We start from the raw sequence: 16,131 nt of genomic DNA on the forward strand, positions 1-16,131 counted from the left end.
GTCAAGCACTGTACATATACCAATGTCAGGCCCTAAGCTCTGTGTTTGAGTTGATACATCAAATTCTGAATTAGAATTTGAGTAGTTCCAGCAATCCAGATTCTTAGAGAGAATTTGCCTCTTATGGATACTTTCACTTCGCCAGGACAAAGAAAGAAGGTATAACAAAATCACTTAAGAATTTACTAGCACAAAAATATTGAGAGTGTCTCTTACTTACAAAAGTATTGGTGAGCGCAGAGGGCGGATGCGGGGGAGAAGGTATGGGTGCCTGCGTCCCCTTTTTATACACCAGCTCACAGCTGCACAACACAAGTGCCAACATATCGCAAATTAATTATCCTTATCTCTATCTACCCAACTTCATACATCTTGCTATCTCCTTTATTTATGTGTGAAGAGGGTTTACAATAAAGTCCCTAACTTATACCTTAGTTTATAAGTCAATGTAGCAGAAAAAGGGGGGAGGCTCTACTCTGCCTCTTATTTTTTATTAACGTGCCCCTTAACCTCGGCTGGCAAGCGGCGTCGGGATCGTACCCCTCTGCTGCCAGCCGGTGGGCACTTTCGTGTGCGTTCTAGGCCATATGGTCCTAGAGGACAAGGAGTCATTGTTCCACCAGGCCCCTTCGATACAGGCCCATGAGTACCTTCACACGCATAAATCACTGCACGACGATGCCGCGCATAAAGGTTCCGTTGTTCACTCGCCCTCCATAGGGCTAGGGCGATGGAGAAACGGTGTGTGTGGGGGGGGGGGTGTCGCCGTCCCTCCAACTGACGGACCCACGCCGCTCCATATTAGGTCCGCGTTATAGGTCATGACAAGGGGTCGCACAACACAATGTAGTCATGCTCAAGGAATGAATATGGCACAACACCGTTATGGTCACGGTGTGACATGACACCAACATTCCTCTCTTTTGTAATGCCCCTTTCTATTTGCACCCAAAACTATCCAAAACTATCCTCCGTCGTCGTCGTCATCGCAGGACCAAGAAGAAGAGGATATACGGCGAAAAAGGAAACCTGGTTTGTATTGTAGGGGTGGGGAGTGATCGTGAGTGTCCGAAATGATATCTCTGCAGTGCTAGTCAATTGTATTAACACGGAATTAGCGAAAATGAATGAAAACAATGACTCGAAAGCCAGTCACAAACCAGAGCCATCTGGCGTCAGGCTATCGAACCGCGATATAAAGAAATGCTACTCAAACATGTGTAATAGTGACAAAGATTTCCCAGGATTTAGTAAGTATGAAAGCAGGAACTAAGTCGATTATTAGAGATAGAGATGTGAGCAAAAATAGGATTCTGTGGGAGAATGAAATTATGGACTTAAGAAAAGAGGTCATTGGATTAATAGATTGCTTAGCACAGGCGAATCACACAATTTCTGACCTAAGAAAAACCAACTTAGATCTTACAAATGAGATTAAAGAAATGAAAAGGGATATAAATGAGCTGAAGAATGATAACGAAAAGAAGAAAACTAATGATAATAACAATAGTGAAAATTTTAAGCAGGAGGTGAACAATAAATTACAAGAATTGACACAAAAAATTGAAGAGAACCTAGGTGAGGATAGTATCCAGAAAATTAAGAAGTGGAAGGAAAACATTGAAAATAAAGAAATTGCTTTCAAAGAAATAGTCAAGCAGCAAATGCAGGATAATGCCAAAGACACAATCATCCAAGTGATTAACGAAAAAGCTAATTGGGTCAGGGATACAGTAGATAGGAAAAAATGAATTGTGGTATATGGACTAAAAGAAAAACAGGGATTGGCGAGGTACATGAGAGAAAAAGAAGAAAAAGAGACAGCAGTAGAAATCCTAAATGAAATTCAGGGGAGAGATAGAGAAGCAGGCATAGACCTGGAAAAGACATATAGAATCGGTCGCTATTCTAAGGATAGAAATCGACCTCTAAAGATAAAATTAAGGTCACAGATGGTAATAGAAGACATTTGAAAAAGTAGGCAACTTGGCAAGGAGTGAAAAGTACAATAAGATATGAATAGAAAGAGAAATGAATACTGAGGAATTAGAAAAAGAAAAGTCACTAAGAGAAGAAGCAAAGAAAAAACTTGATGAGATGGAGACAGAAAGCAAAGAATTCCATTGGAGAGTAATCGACATGAGATTGAGACAATGGCACATCAAAATGAAAAAACCAAGGACAGAAAAAACAATGGAGGAAGAAAATTAAAAGTGGCCTATACTAACATTGACAGATTAATTTCAGGTCTGAACGAACTCTATGATTACCTGTTAGAAGAAAAACCAGGCATAATGGGAATCGTAGAGACTAAACTAAGAGGTGAAATACCATCCATCGATATTGGACAAGGTCTATATAATTACTGGATAAAAAACAGGGACAAGAAACAGGGAGGAGGAATCATGTTCTTGGCCAAGAAAGACAAAAATGTGACAAAAATTGCAGAGGGCAAAGGTAATGTTGAACTGATCATGATAAAAGTTGAAGGCAAAAAAATGAAAAGTAGAAAGTTTGTGGTGACCTATGTGCCCCAAAAAACAAATGCTTGGAAAGAGAATGAACATACGAAAATGCTAGAGGATACAAGGAAATCACTAAATGAGATACTAATGGGTAAGGGTAATCTGGTAATTATGGGAGACTTCAATTGCAAAGAAATTTGTTGGGATAACATGACAGTGCGAGGAGATGACTTGTGGGGCATTGTACTGCTAGACATGACCATGGAGTACACAATGACCCGATGGGTCAGTGAAAACACCAGATACAGAAACAATGAAGAGCCATCAAAACTAGATTTAATAATTACAACAGAACCTGAAATTGTGGACAAAATCCATTACAAGACACCAATTGGAAAGAGTGACCATATACTCATCGAAACTGTACTAAAGGAAGAAATAGACATGGAGAGAAATGAAAAGCATAGGAAAAAAAGGTTGATGTACAACAAAACAGACTTTGCAAAACTAAAGATATTCTTCCAGAATGCAAACTGGGAAAAATTCTATATGGAAGAGACAACAGTGGATGAGAAATGGAATATATTGATGGATAATTACAATGAAGGGGTGAACAGGCATGTACCAAGACAAAAGTGAGAGAGGGAGTACATTAAATGTTGGTTCAACAAAAGATGCAGTGAGGCAAAAGACAGAAGGGACAAAGCTTGGAAAAGGTGGAGAAAAGACAAAAAACAAAGTAAATGGCAAATTTATATAATCTATAGAAATGGGTATGTTAATGTTGAGAAGAGAGGAAAAAAGGAACCATGAGAAGGACATTATAGATAAATGCAAAGATCAACCCAAACTATTCTATCAATATGTGAATGGTAAACTTAAAACCAAACAGGAAATGGTGAAACTATGCCAAGGAAATATACAATACACCGAAAAATTAGAGATGGCCGAAGTCATGAACAACCACTTTAAATCTGTCTTCACCAGAGAGAAAATACAAAATTGGGACAAAGATAATAACAAGCAATCTCCCAACATGGGTGAGTTTACAACATCACAAAGAGAAATATCAGAACACCTATCAAAACTGGACGTCAGAAAATCACATGGCCCGGATGATATTGCAAATTGGATTCTAAAGGAATGCAAGGAAGAACTAATGGACAAAATACACATCATGGTAAATAGCTCACTCAAAGAAGGAAAGATACCTAAGGACTGGAAAAATGCTAACATTGTACCAATATATAAAAGAGGAAGCAAGGAAGAACCCACCAACTATAGGCCATTATCACTAACAAGCACTATAGCCAAAATTTGTGAGAAAATAATCAAGAATAGATTGGTAAAACATCTGGAAGACAACAACATAATAAACCCAAGACAATATGGGTTCAGGCAAGGAAGATCATGCACCACAAACTTAATATGCTTTTACTCAAGACTAATAGACATAGTGCAAGAAAGAAATTGATGGGCTGATTGGGCATTCCTAGACTTGCAAAAAGCTTTTGACAAAGTACGACACAGAAAATTACTAAAAAAAAACTGGAACACATAGGAGGAATACAAGGGAACCTACAAAAATGGATGGAGGACTTCCTGATGGGTTGAAAGATGAGAGTAATGCTCAGAGAAAAGTATTCAGACTTGAAAGAGGTGGTCAGTGGAGTACCGCAAGGATCTGTACTGGCACCAATAATGTTTGCTATCTATATGAATGACATGGACGAGGACATGAATTGTTACATGAGCTTCTTTGCAGAAGATGCCAAACTGTTAAGGAAAGTAGAAACTGATAAGGATTGTGAATCACTGCAGGAAGACCTGAACAAGGTATGGAACTGGAGTCAAAAATGGGAAGTGGACTTTAATACTAAGAAGTGTAGCATAATGGAGTTTGGAAAAAGCAAAAACAGAATATCAGAAAAATATACAATTGGAACCAAGGAAGTAGAGAAGGTAGGATCCGAAAAAGATTTTGGGGTAATTATCACAAATGACTTGTTCTGTGATAAACAGATTAACAAAATTGTTGGAGAGACTTACAACTTGCTAAGATCAATAAAAGTAGTATTTGCATATTTGGACAAAGACATGGTAAAAAAAATATTGGTTACATTGATAAGGCCTAGACTAGAGTATGCGGCGACATTGTGGTCCCCCAGTATCAAAAATAATATAAAGAAAATAGAAAGAATCCAGAAAGCAGCAACAAAAATGGCACCTGCACTTGCAAACCTATCATATGAGGAGAGATTGGCTAAACTGGAGTTACCGACACTGGAGCAAAGAAGAGAGAGAGGTGACCTACTGACCATCTACAGAATCATGAAAGGCACAGAGATACTTGATAGAGAGGACTTACTAAACTGGGACAAGAGAAACACAAGAGGACATGGAAAGAAAATAAAAAACATAGCTATAGAAAAGAACTGAAGAAAAACAGTTTTTCACATAGAGTATTGGACACTTGGAACAAACTAGATAATGAAATAGTATGCACAAAAACCATTCATGAGTTTAAAAGCAAACTAGACACTGCAAGATACAAAGGCAGGACACCACGAACATAGCTCCCCTTCCCGCAAAATACAACTAGGTAAAAGGCTTTCTCCCCCTTACACGGGGGAGGGGGGGGTTCGGCCAAAAAGAAAAAGGCATAGAAACCACTCCCACCCATTCCATTCCCAATATATTCCACTCCCCTCCACCCTCCTCCCTCCCTCTTATCTTGGCACTTCCTGGATGACGGGTCATCCCTACATCCTGTCCACTGTCCTGGGTCAGAAGCGGTGTCGCAAGACACAGCACATCCACAGCAAGGCCACTTCATAAACTCAGTGACCCCCCCTCTGTGTCCCCTCATGGAGAAATCCCTTTGGGCTGCGTCAGATTTTTTCTCATACATACTTCCTCACCCCCCATCATCCCCCACCCACTCCTCCTCATGCATCACAGCATCATCCATACACAAACTTTCTCCATTCACCCTTATTCTGTCCTCTCCCATCCTTCCTCAACAGACATTCCTCTCTTTTGTAATGGCCCTTTCTTCCCAGCTATCCATCTCATCCTAGGACGCCCCCTCATATTCACTCCTTCCACCTCTGCCTTCCACACCTCTTTTACTAATCTTTCTTCACTCATTCTTTCCATGTGTCCAAACCATCCTAATACTTTTTCATCAAACCTATCTCCCAGCTCCCTTTCTACCCATTCTCCTCCTCAGCTCCTCATTTCTCACTCTATCTGGCCTAGTAACCCCTATCATACTTCTCAGACACCTCATCTCAAACACATTCAAACTCCTTCTCTTTTCCTCTCTTATGTTCCATGTTTCTGCCCCACACAATGCTGTATGGGGCAGATGTCTATTTATCATTACACTTTTTAATCCACCAAGGCATTTACTCACTTCTCTCAATCTACATTCTATCTCCACCCCCACTCCTCCCTTTCCTGCCACATTCACACCCAAGTATCTAAAACTACCCACTTCCTCTATTATATCACCCTTAATGCTCACTTCCATCCTGCTGTCACTCTCTCCCCTTGTACATCTCATCGTTTTACTTTTGCTCACATTTATCTTCAGCTTCCTTCTTTCACACACCTTCTCAAACTCTGTCACTAACTTCTTCAATCCCTCCTCTGATCCTGCTACAAGCACAGTGTCATCAGCAAACAACAACTGGCTCACCTCTCACTTTTCCCCATTTTCTTTAACCATCTCCAACCCCTAACCCACTACCTTTGCATTCACCTCTCACACCACCCCATCCATGTAAAGATTGAACAGCCAGGGCAACATAACACATCCCTGACGAAGTCCCACCTTTACCTCAAACCATTCACTCTATCCATTTCTAATCCTAACACGAGCTCTACTACTCTCATAAAAACTTTTGACCACTCTCAACAGCTTTCCTCCTATCCCATATCTGCATAACCTCCCACAGTGCCTTCCTGTCTACCCTGTCGTAAGCCTTTTCCAGATCCATAAAAGCCCAAAACACATCCTTACCTTTTCCTATAGCTTTCTCACATATCTGTCTTACCACAAAAATCTGATCCACACAACCCCTACCTATCCTGAAACCCACACTGTTCCTCACCAATTACTCCCTCTGTTCCTCTTCTAATCATCTCAATCAAGACCCTCCCATAAGCCTTCCCAACTACACTCAACAAGCTGATCCCTCTGAAACTACTACACTCACACTTGTCCCCCTTTCCTTTGTAAAGTGGAACTATACAGGCACTCCTCCAGTCCTCTGGCACTCTACATTCTCTTAAACAATCATTAAATAACATCACAAGCCAGTCCACTTTAACTGTTCCTCCTTTCTTCAGATATTCTTCATGGCATCCATCCAACCCAGGTGCTTTACTTGCTCTCATCATCTTAACAGCTGCTTTCACTTCATCTTTCCCTATTTCTCCTCCATTTTCCTCACTCATCACTCTCATTTTCCTAGCACTTCCCACTGCAACTACCTTTCCCTCCCTATCCTCCTTTACATTTAGCAACTCCCTAAAATACTCTGACCACCTTCCTCTCACTGCCTTCTCTTCCATTATCATCTCTCCATCTGCACCTTTTACCTTTTCTTCTCCACTTGATTCGCCTCCTCTTCCTCTTTTAATTTCCTTCCAAAACATCTTTTTATTTCAAATTTTTCTGTCAAACTCTTACCCCATTTCACATATGCTCTCCTCTTTGCTTCCTTTATCTTATGCTTAACTTTCCTTCTCTTTACTTTGTACCTCTCATATGATTCCCTCATCCTAATTTGTAGCTAATCTATGAATGAATGCCTCTTCTCTTCTACACCCTTCTTTGCTTCCTCATCCCACCACTCACTACCCTTCCTTCTATTTCCTCACATCCTCCTTGTTCCACACACCATCTTTGCACATCTCATGACTCCCTCCTTGAGCCATCCTTACTCCTCCTCCTCTCCTAGCTCTACTCTATCCTTCACTCCCTCCCACTCCTCTCTCAGCTTCTTCTTATACTTATTCTCCTTTTCTTTCTCATTTAAGCAGTTTACTCTAAGTACCTCCTTACTTTCTGCCCTTTTCCTCTTTCTCCACCTATTCTCCTCTCTCAATTTACCTTCCACCAGAAAATGATCTGATATTCTTCCACTCTCTCAACTTAGAACATGTACATCCTTAACTCTTCCTATCATACTCCTGGTCACCACTATATAGTCCATTAACACTCTATCTGCCATCTTGCTATCATCTATTCTCTCTTTCAAGACACATCTCCACTATCAATTCTCTACTGCAATTTTTTACCTGGAACTCAATACTTCCCAATCACTCTGTCTATTGGTTTGTTTCCTACCCAAGCACAAAGGTCTCCCAATACAACTACATTGACATTTCTCCCTAATCCCTCTATGCACTCATTTATATCTACCCAAAAAGCCTCCCTTTCCTCTACACTCTAAGAAAGTGTAGCACATCAGTAAGTACCAATTCCCAGTGCTGGTCAGGAGATTCTGCAACTTGAGGGCCAGCTGGATTGCCTTCCATATAATACTGTTGAGCCGTTCCACTTGTCCATTGCCAATCTGGTGATATGGAGTAGTTTCACTCATAGCAACCCCTTTTTGTGTGAGATAGGTTTTGAGATCCTTAGAGATGAATAAGATTCCTAGATTAGAATGAATATAATTAGGCATCCCACCTAGACAAAATATTTATTCCAGGTATATGATTACAGTTGTCATATTCATATTGGGACATGGAAAAGTAAAAGGAAAATGGGAATATTTATCTACAAGAGTAAGTATATAGGGGTTACGTGAGGCAGTTGGAAGAGGTCCTGCCAATGCTTAGCCTCTCCATAGGTTGAGTTGCCTTAGTGAGTTTTCTTTCTTGAGGTCTATAGAACCTCAGCTTTATCTCTGCACAAACCTTCCTGACATCCTCAGCAGAAAAGGGAAGGTTCTTAGATCTCACGAAGTGCAGCAGGTGAGTCACTCCTGAGTGACAGACCCTCATGTAGTTCAGCAAAAGTAGATGATGTGGAGACAATAGATCAACAGAAGGCTCAAGAGAAGGCATCAGGAACCACATTCTCTTTACCAGGGTGATGATGTACTGTATAACTGAAGGCAAAGAGCTCCATCTGCCACTCTTGGATCTTGATATTCTTGATCTTGGTGTGTTTCTGGTTGTCGAACATGAAGGCTACAGAACGCTGGTCAGTAATAAGATCAAAATGTTGTTAGCAGGGAAGTGACTCCATTTATGGACAGCTTCAATTGTGGCTAGGGCCTCTTTTTCTATAATGTGATAACGTATTTCACTTCCTTGTATAGTCCTAGACATGAAAGCCACTTGTCTCCCACTCTGGTTAATTACAGCTGAGATAGCTACTTCAGAAGCATCACATTTGACTTCAAAAGCAAGTTTTCATCCACTGAGTATAATGTTCTTTCAAGTTCTAACTTAAGCAGATTGAAAGCCTGTAGAACTTCTTTATCTAAAGGAATTTTTTTTGCATTTGTTAATGGTTGAACCTTGGTTGAAAAACTGTATCCATTTGGCATAGTAAGCAAACACACATGGCTCTCTTCAAAGATCCCTGACTCATGTGGGGTGGGAGTTCCTGTAGTGGATGAAGCCTCTCAAGATCAGGCTATACAGCCCGTTTCCTACACAGTAACCAAGGATATTAATGGAGCACACAGTCTTAGAAGCATTAAGGGTTAAGTTTCTAATATTGATGACTTTTAAGAAAGTGTTGTATATTACAATCATGTTTTTCTTGAGTATGGCCAGCGATAATGATATTGTGAAGATATGGAAATACACACTAAATTTTCTTCTTTCACAAGTTTATCCATTTTTCTTGACTTACTAATGACATCTATCACTCTTATTTGACAAGTAATACGATTAATATATGTTGCAGAGGAGAGAGAACGCAGGAAAATGGAAGTGCCCTAACACCATAGAAAACTTTAAGTGAGGGGTATACTGATTTATTTGATAACCTAACATAGAAAAATTATTGTGATATGGTTCTTTTGCTTGCTGAGTTATTTTAAAACAAAATGTATAAAAAAATTAAAAAAAAAAAAAAAAAAATTATATAAAAAAAGCGTGTTTTTTTTTTTTAGTTGCATCTCAAGGTGCACCTAATGACTATCAAAGTTATATGATGATACAGAGATTTGAAAAAGACAATGAAAAAAAAGAAAAGAAAACGACAATATAAAATTAATATCGCTGATAAATCCAAAGAGAATCCCAAAGAATTCTATAGTTACATTAGAGACAAAAAGGTTATTGAATCACATTGGCCCACTATTATCTGCTGACGGTTAATTTGAATATTCAAATGAAGGAATGTGTGATATTTCAAACAATTATTTTAGCTCAGTATTCATAAACAAAACACCTCAAAGTGAACCCCAAACTGAAACCTGTAAAAAGTCTTGGGTGAACTTACAATGGTGAATATAATAAAAGAAAAAATTAAAAGGTGTATAGAAAAAGTCAAATTTAATAAAACACCTGGGCCTGATGAAAAATGAGATTGTTGTTCCATTAGAAATTATTTTTAAGAAATCCATCATATGCAGAGATACCCCAAAAGAATGGAAGCTAGCTAATGTTACTCCCATATTAAAAAAAGGTAACAAAAAGAAACCAAATAACTATAGCCCTATAAGTTTGACTTAAGTCATAGGAAAAATGATGTAAACTATCATCATAGATGCTATCAAACAGCATTTAGAAAGCAACTGTTTGATAAATGATAGCCAGCATGGATTCAAATGGAAACATTCTTGCGTGACTTACTCAAATTCTACAACACAGTCATCTTGAATTATGACAAAAGAAACAATATAGATGTAATATATCTAGACTTTGCAAAAGCTTTTGATACTGTCCCTCACAAAAAACTACTTACTAAATTAGCTTCACATGGAATAAGTGAAAGCTTATAAAATTGGACTAGTAATTGGTTGAATGTTCAAAAACAGAGAGTTGTTTTAAATGGAAAAACTTCTAGATGGATAGATGTTACAAGTGGAGTTCCTCAGGGTTCTGTTCTTGGGCCACTTCTATTTATAGTATATATAAATGATATAGAACAAGGACTGAAATCTATTGTCTCCAAATTTGCTGATGATACAAAACTGTGTGGAATGGCAAATGATCACTTAAACCAATTAGATATTCAAGGAGATTTAGATAAACTACAGCAATGGTCTGAAAAGTGGCTAATGAAATTTAACACAAATGATAGGTTATGCAATATAATTTAATAAGAACAATCAAAGTGGCATTTACATACCTGGATGAAGAAATGGTGAAGAAAATACTAATCACTTTGATAAGACCAAGAGTGGAATATGCAGCAACGATGTGGTCACCAAATACAAAAAAATGTATAACAAAACTTGAAAGAATACAAAGAGCAATTACAAAATTAGCACCACTCTCAAAACTATCATATGAAGAGAGACTAGCAAAACTTGAGCTACAGACACTAGAGCAAAGAAGAGAGAGAGGAGATTTGATAACTATTTATAGAATCATGAAAGGCATTGAAACTATTGATAGAGAGAATCTAATAAAATGGGATGATAGAAGTACAAGAGGACATGGAATGAAAATCAAGACAGTTATAGAAGAGATCTGAAAAAGAACAAGTGGTGTGTGCAAAAACAATATATGAATTTAAAAAGTCTAAATAAAATGTGATATGAAGATGGGACACCATGAGCATAGTTCCCCTTCCTGTAAGATACAACTAGGTAAATACATAGGAAAAAATAGCAGTAAGTACGATTATAGGTTATTTGGAAATTTGTTAACAAAAGTGGATAGTGAAAAGGATCTCAGAGTAATTATCAGTAACAATCTCAAATCATCCAAGCAGTGTCTTTCAGCCTCTGAGAAAGCAAATAAGATTCTAGGACTGATTGTGTGATCTTTTGACTTCAAAACTCCATCTCTCATCAACAAACCATATAAATTGTTAGTTTGTCCACATTTGGAATATGCTGTTTCTGTATGGTCACTGAATCTCAAAGACATTGACAGATTAGAAAAAGTGCAATGGCAAGCCACAAAACAGATTCCAAATATCAAAAATAAATCATACAAAAATTGACTAATACATATGAATCTGTTTTTCCTAAAAAAGCATAGACTCAGAGGTGACTTGATACAGGTCTTTAAATTTAAAGGGAATTAACAACATCAAAAGTGACAAAATTTTTACACTGAATGAGAATCCAATGAGAAATAATGGTCTCAAACTGTCAGGAAATAGCTTTAATTTGGAAGTGGGTAGAAACAGCTTCACCAACCATGTAGTTAATGAATGGAATAAACTTCCTGCAGAGGCAGTGCAATGTAGTTCAGTTCAAAGCTTTAAGATTTGTTTAGACAAACACCTAAGTAAGATGCTGCAATGCCTGCCATTTATTCTATATCATTTATTTGTTATTATTTATCTGTTTATTTATAGTTCCTCTTTATCTGCTTATTTATTTATTATTATTTATAGGAGTGAAGAGAGGGCGAGGGAGGGAAGGGGTGGCTATTCTAGTAAGTGAGGAGATAGGTAAAGGGGTAGTGGAGTGGAAGGAGGTTTCCTCAAGGATAATGTGGATGAAGGTGAAACTGGGAAAGGAGATGTGGGTCTTTGTAAGTGCATATGGGCCGGGCAGTGAGAAGAGCATGGAAGAAAGGGAGGCCTTTTGGATAGATTTAAATGAGTGCATAGAGGGTTTAGGAAGAAATGTCAATGTAATAGTACTGGGAGACCTTAATGCTAGAGTGGGAAATGGTCCAATCGATGGAGTGGTTGGGAAGTGTGGAGTTCCAGGAAAGAATCGTAGTGGAGAGTTGATGGTGGAAATGTGTCTAGAAAGAGAGTTGATGATAGCAAATACAGTGTTTCGGAAGAAAGTCAAGCATAAGTACACATGGGAGAGGGTGGTGGAGGGAAGGGTGGTAGATAGAGCGCTAATGGATTATGTAGTGGTAAATAGGATTATGATAGGAAGAGTTAAGGATGTACATGTGCTAAGGGGAGAGGGTGGGGGAATATCAGATCATTTTTTGGTGGAAGGTAAGTTGAGAGTGGAGGATAGATGGAGAAGGAGGAAAGGGACAAAAGGTAGGAAGGTTCTTAGAGTGAACTCCTTGAATGAAAAGGAAAAGGAGAAGGAGTACGAAAAGAAGCTGAAGGAGGAGTGGGAGGGAGTAAAGGATAGAGCAGAGATGGGTGTGGAGGAGGAATGGGGATGGTTCAAGGAGGGAGTCTTAAAGTGTGCAAGGATGGTGTGTGGAACAAGAAGGACAGGGGGAAATAGAAGAAAGGGTAGTGAATGGTGGGATGAGGAAACAAAGAAGGTTGTAGAAGAGAAGAAGCGAGCTTTCACAGATTGGTTACAAAAGAGGACAGGGGAGTCATATGAGACGTACAAAGAAAAGAAAAGAGAAGTAAAGCAAAAGGTAAAGGAGGCAAAGAGGAGAGCAGATGTGAAATGGGGTAGGAGTATGACAGAAAATTTTGAAAGTAATAAAAAGATGTTTTGGAAAGAAATTAAGAGAGGAAGAGGAGGCGAATCAAGTAGGGAAGAAAAGGTAAAAGGTACAGATGAAGAGTTGATAATGGAAGAGATGGCAGTGAGGGGAAGATGGGCAGAATATTTTAGGGAGTTGCTGAATGTGAAGGAGGATAGGGAAGGAAAGATAGCTGCAGTGGGAAATATGAAGAAAACGAGAGTGATGAGTGAGGAGAATGGAGGAGAAATAAGGAAGGATGAGGTGAAGGCAGTTGTAAAGATGATGAAAGCAGGTAAGGCACCTGGTCTGGATGGATGTCATGCAGAATGTCTGAAAAAGGGAGGTTCAGTGATGGTGGACTGGTTGGCGAGATTATTTAATGTTTGCTGGAGAGAGGGTAGAGTACCGGAGGACTGGAGTAGTGCCTGTATAGTTCCTCTTTACAAGGGAAAAGGGGACAAGTGTGAATGTAGTAATTTCAGAGGGATTAGCCTGTTGAGTGTAGTAGGGAAGGCTTATGGGAGAATCTTAATTGAGAGGATTAGGAGAGGAACAGAAATGAGTAATTGGTGAGGAACAGTGTGGTTTTAGGACGGGTAGAGGTTGTGTAGATCAGATCTTTGTGGTAAGACAGATATGTGAGAAAGCTATAGGAAAGGGGAAGGATGTTTTTTGGGCTTTTATGGATCTGGAAAAGGCTTATGATAGGGTAGACAGAAAGGCACTGTGGGAGGTTATGCAGATTTATGGGATAGGAGGAAAGCTTTTGGGAGCTGTCAAGAGTTTTTATGTGAGTAGTAGAGCATGTGTTAGGATTGGAAATGGAGAGAGTGAGTGGTTTGAAGTAAAGGTGGGACTTCGTCAAGGATGCGTTATGTCGCCCTGGCTGTTCAACTTATACATGGATGGGGTGGTGCGAGAGGTGAATGCTAGGGTAGTGAGTCAGGGATTGGAGATGGTTAAAGAAAATGGAGAAAAGTGGGAGGTGAGCCAGCTGTTGTTTGCGGACGACACTGCGCTTGTGGCAGGGTCAGAGGAGGGATTGAGGAAGCTGGTGGCAGAGTTTGGGAGAGTATGTGATAGAAGAAAGCTAAAGATAAATGTGGGTAAAAGTAAGGTGATGAGATGTACAAGGGGTGAAAGTGGCAGTAGACTGGAAGTGAATATTAAGGGAGAGTGACTGGAGGAAGTGGATAGTTTTAGATACTTGGGTGCAAGTGTAGCAGGAAAAGGTGGAGTGAAGGTGGAGGTAGAATGTAGATTGAGAGAAGCGAGTAAATGCCTTGGTGGATTGAAGAGTGTAATGAGAAATAGACATTTGGGAATGGATGCGAAGAGGAGACTGTATGAAGGAGTGATTGTGCCAACAGCACTGTATGGGGCAGAAACGTGGAACATAAGAGAAGAAGAGAGAAGGAGTTTGAATGTGTTTGAGATGAGGTGTCTGAGAAGTATGGCGGGGGTTACTAGGCTAGATAGAGTGAGAAATGAGGAGGTGAGGAGGAGAACAGGGGTGAAAAAGGATTTGGGAGAGAGGGTTGATGAAAGAATATTAGGATGGTTTGGACACATGGAAAGAATGAGTGAAGAAAGACTAGTAAAAGAGGTATGGAAGGCAGATGTGGAGGGAGTGAACATGAGGGGACGTCCTAGGATAAGGTGGATGGATGGGGTGAAGGGGGCTTTGGGGAAGAGGGGAATGTCTGTTGAAGAAGGAAGGGAGAGGACGGAAGACAGAGGTGAGTGGAGAATGGTTGTATATGGATGATGTTGTGACTGCATGAGGAGGAATGGGCGGGGGGGTGGGGGGTGGGGTAGTATATGTGTGAGTAAATTTTGACGCAGCCCGAAGGGATTTCTCCCCGTCCTCTCCTTATATGCAAAGGGGGACGGAGAGGGGGGGTCGCCGATTAAATGAAGCGGCCTTGCTGTGGATGTACTGTGTCTTGCGACACTGCTTCTGACCCAGGGCGGTGGGCGGGGTGCAGGGATGACCCGTCATCCGGGAGGTGCTCAGATGAGAGGAAGGGTGGGAGGGGTGTGGAGTGTATTTGGGGATGAAATGGGTGGGAGTGTTTTTATGCCTTTCCCTTTTTGGCTACCTCCCTTGGAAGGGGGAAAAAGCCTTGGTATATGTATGTATGTATGTATTATTTATAGTTCCTTTTTACAAGGGGAAAGGGGACAAGTGTGAATGTAGTAGTTTCAGAGGGATTAGCTTGTTAAGTGTAGTTGGGAAGGCTTATGGGAGGATCTTGATTGAGAGGATTATGAGAGGAACAGAGGGAGTAATTAATGAGGAACAGTGTGGTTTTAGAACGGGTAGAGGTTGTGTAGATCATATCTTTGTGGTAAGATAGATATGTGAGAAAGCTATAGGAAAGGGGAAGGATGTTTTTTGGGCTTTTATGGATCTGGAAAAGGCTTACAATAGGGTAGACAGAAAGGCACTGTGGGAGGTTATGCAGATATATGGGATAGGTGGAAAGCTTCTCGGAGCTGTCAAGAGTTTTTATGAGAGTAGTAGAGCTTGTGTCAGGATTGGAAATGGAGAGAGTGAGTGGTTCGAGGTAAAGGTGGGACTTCGTCAAGGATGCGTTATGTCGCCCTGGCTGTTCAACTTATACATGGATGGGGTGGAAATGTGGTAGGAAAAGGTGGAGTGAAGGTGGAGGTAGAATGTAGATTGAGAGAAGCGAGTAAATGCCTTGGTGGATTAAAGAGTGTAATGAGGAATAGACATTTGGGAATGGATGTTAAAAGGAGACTATATGAAGGAGTGATTGTGCCAACAGCACTGTATGGGGCAGAAACATGGAACATAAGAGAGGAAGAGAGAAGGAGTTTGAATGTGTTTGAGATGAGGTGTCTGAAAAGTATGATGGGGGTTACTAGGCTAGATAGAGTGAGAAATGAGGAGGTGAGGAGGAGAACAGGGGTGGAAAGGGAGTTGGGAGATAGGGTTGATGAAAGAATATTGGGATGGTTTGGACACATGGAAAGAATGAGTGAAGAAAGACTAGTAAAAGAGGTATGGAAGGCAGATGTGGAGGGAGTGAACATGAGGGGACATCCTAGGATGAGGTGGATGGTTGGGTCGAAGGGGGCT

The 16,131-nt window shown here is 40.1% G+C and overlaps 1 protein-coding gene across 2 annotated transcripts in view; it reads left to right on the forward strand.

The window, feature by feature from the left end:
- LOC143023841 (peroxidase-like) overlaps positions 1-16,131 on the forward strand; it is a 724,944-nt gene that overhangs the window by 539,223 nt on the left and 169,590 nt on the right. The window lies entirely within an intron of this gene.

Source organism: Oratosquilla oratoria, chromosome 3 (assembly GCF_046742065.1).
Source record: "Oratosquilla oratoria isolate Oo_2021 chromosome 3, ASM4674206v1, whole genome shotgun sequence".
NCBI classification, from domain to species: Eukaryota; Metazoa; Arthropoda; class Malacostraca; order Stomatopoda; family Squillidae; genus Oratosquilla; species Oratosquilla oratoria.